Source organism: Helianthus annuus, chromosome 9 (assembly GCF_002127325.2).
Source record: "Helianthus annuus cultivar XRQ/B chromosome 9, HanXRQr2.0-SUNRISE, whole genome shotgun sequence".
NCBI lineage: Eukaryota > Viridiplantae > Streptophyta > Magnoliopsida > Asterales > Asteraceae > Helianthus > Helianthus annuus.
Window position 1 is genome coordinate 102,969,033 of NC_035441.2, and position 3,452 is coordinate 102,972,484.

General features: G+C 42.9%; 1 non-coding gene across 1 annotated transcript; it reads left to right on the plus strand.

The window, feature by feature from the left end:
* On the plus strand, nucleotides 1-107 carry LOC118482452. The gene has a single exon (XR_004868488.1). It is a non-coding gene; the product is annotated as a small nucleolar RNA R71 (small nucleolar RNA).
* The last annotated feature ends 3,345 nt before the right edge of the window (nucleotides 108-3,452 follow it).

The following is a 3,452-nucleotide window of genomic DNA, read 5'->3' on the forward strand; positions in this document are numbered from 1 at the left end:
AGGCCGTGATGTGGACACTTTCGCAATAGCTTCTTGAACCTTTCCCAAGTTTCATATAAGGATTCCCCATCCTCTTGTGAATATGTATTAATTTCAGTCATTAATTTAGCCGTTTTAGCGGGAGGGAAATACTTATATAGAAATTTTTGGGCTAGTTCATCCCAGGTGTTTACCGATCCAGCTGGGAGGGCGTTGAGCCAAGCTTTTGCTCGGTCTTTTAATGAGAATGGAAACATTCGAAGGCGGATGGCGTCGTTTGAAGCTCCATTGATCCGAAAGGTATCACATATTTCTAAGAAATTAGTAATATGTAGATGGGGATCCTCGTCCGCAAGCCCATGGAAGGTTGCGGAGTTTTGGAGCATTTGTATCAAATGCGGCCGAAGTTCGAAGTTATTGGCTTCAACATTCGGTGCATTGATAGCGGCGCCTAGGTTACTTATGGTGGGTCGTAGATAATCCATGAGGGTACGTTGGTCCGCCATTGGAAGTGGATTCCCCAAAACTTTCTCTTGGTTCTTGGCTTTTAGTCTTTTTCTGAGAAAGCGTTCGGGTTCTTCTAGAGGTTCTTTTATGTCTTTATTAGAACTGGAGCTCATACACTACGTAGGGGTGACATCTGGTTCCAAGTCCTGCAATAAAAACAGAAAAGAATGCTGGTCAGAAAGTTCACCACGGCCCCGTGCTCAGTGAACACGGCCCGTGGTCGGAGTTGTAGTGATTGTTTTCCAGATCCCAGTTACTGGAGAGTTGGACACGGCCCCATGTTGCACCGACACGGCCCCGTGGTCAGCCGTCTGTAACTTGGAAAACTAAAAACTGCCAGTAACAATGCTGGGCACGACCCGTGTCCGACCAGGCACGGCCCGTGCTGAGCTCTGCAGAAGCTGAAAAACTAAGAAAAATCCTAAAAAATTAAAAAGAAAAATAAAAATATGATTAGGCCGTTGATTCCTAACTTTCTTAAAATCCTTGTGTCCCCGGCAGCGGCGCCAAAAACTTGATGTGCGTGTAGTGTAATATATTTTTGATGTATATTTTAAGCCCTTTTTACACTTTTAGCCAAGTTTTAAATTTATAAAACACGATATTTACTAACACTAAACACACATATGGGCAAGTGCACCCATCGTGGACGTAGTATAGTGTTGGTAAGATACCGAGGTCGTCCAAGGACACAAGAGCTTTTAATACCGGTTTATCCTCAACGTCTAACCAAAGCAAAATGTTAGAAAAAGATTTTTTAACTAAGAAAATAAAAACTAACTAATTGCTGAAAAATAAAAAAATAAAATAAAAACAGATAGACAAGATGAATCACTTGGATCCGACTCGTGTATTAGTATAACCTTTGATTATTTTCGCACTTTTGCACTTGTTTAAGAGATTATCTTAGTTATTGTAGTAGGCCCCTCTTTTGAAGGCGACGTTACCCTCAACCCAGTAGTTTGAGTCAGCAAGGATACAATCCTAAAGGGTTGGATTATTGGAAGATAATGAATTAAGTTATTAATGCAAATTATAGTAAGCCCCGCTTTTGGCGGTGGCGTTACCCTCGACTAAGTAGTCTGAGTCAGTAGGGATACAGTCCTAAATAGCCGGGTTATAGTATTAATAGTAGTTAACTTATGAGGGGGTCAAAGAGTTTGGATCCCCGCCATCCAATACCTATGGGCATTGAAGGAGATCCTACTAAATTTGACCCAGGTCCCTTGCAGGACCTCTAAACGCTGAACAAAGGAAAGACCCTTACCAAACCGTTCCCTTAACCCCCGACCAGGTAGCCAACATACCTCCATATAGACCGTGGAGTTTTGCATCCCATGTTGCACCGTCGGAGAGCATCATCCAAACTCGAGTCTATGACCTTCATGTAATTGACCGGGTCATCGTCTTCTACTCTCTTCCCAACTCCAAACTTCATTTCCTTGTCCCCAATCTTCAATGTTAGTGTTCCGCCATTCATGTCTACCACTGCCTGGGCCGTAGCTAGGAAAGGTATTCCCAAGATGAGTGGTACTTCGGTATCTTCCTCCATATCTAGTATGACAAAGTCGGCCGGGAAGACAAATTCGCCGTCTTTGACCAATAGATTTTCAGCGACACCTTGTGGATATTTGACGGACCTATCGGCGAGTTGTATACTCATTTTTGTTGGGTTTGTTTTCCCTAGGCCGAGTCGGTTGAACATTGATGCAGGCATGAGGTTGATGCTAGCCCCGAGGTCGGCTAGTGCATTGCGAATGGGAGATTCCCCAATCGAACAAGGAATTGTAAAGCTTCCAGGGTCAATCTTCTTTTGCGGGAGTTTGTTGAGTAGCAAGGCGGAGCATTCTTCGCCTAAATTAACTAATTGTAATGATTCAATTTTCCTTTTATGAGTGAGGAAGTCCTTCATAAATTTTGAATATTTAGGCATTTGAGTTAGGACTTCAATAAATGGAATATTAACATGCAATTGTTTTAGCAAATTTTCGAACTTTGCAAATTGCTCGTCGGTCTTTTAGCGAATTAGCCGACCGGGTTATGGAATCGGAGGATTCTTGGTGGGCTCTTGAATTGGTGGGGAAGCCGTCTCTTGCTGGGGTGTGGGTGGAATTGTGTTTTGGCTAGATCGGCTCTTTTCAGTTGGAGGAAATGGAGCTTCCTCGGGACCCATAGTACGGTTTCTCAACTTGATGAGATGTACTTGCGCCTTTGGGTTGGTTTCGGTATTACTTGGTAACGCGCCTTGTGGTCTCTCGGAGAAATTTTGAGCTAGTTGATTTAATTGTTTTTCAACGTTTTGAATACTAGCTTGTTGATTTCTAAAATTCGATTCCAATTGTTGAAATCGATCCGAGTTTTTCTGTTCGGTGTCGGAGATGTGGCGAGATACGGTACCTTCAAGCCTTTCTCGTCCCCCTTGTTGTTGAGAGAAATTTTGTGACTCGTTTCTTGGTTGTTGAAAGTTTGTTCGTTGGTTTAGATTTTGTTGGTTACTATTATTGCCGGGTTCTCTCCAACCAAGGTTAGGGTGGTTACGCCATCCTTGGTTGTAGGTACCCGTTGGAGGACCCGACGGCCTAGGTCTATTATCAATGTAGTTTACCGATTCTGTTTGATTATCTACTTCTTTCTTATAACTCCAATTTTCATGTGGCCCACCACACCCCTCACAAGCCATAACCGAGGCCGTTTTTTCCATTTCTAGCTTTTTGATTTTTGAAAAAAGGGCCTCGATTTGAGCTTGTAAAGAAGTGTTTTCATCAACCTTATGGGTGCCCGGGGCAATAGATTTATTGCCTCGGGGAGTGTGCCACTAAAAATTTGTTTGAGCAATTTCCTTAATTTGATTATATATTTCATTTGGGCGACGATTACCTAAAAGTCCCCCGGAGCTAGAGTCAAGTGTTTGTCTTGTGTGTGGCAACAACCCATTATAGAAAGTGGATACTTGTTGCCATATCGCA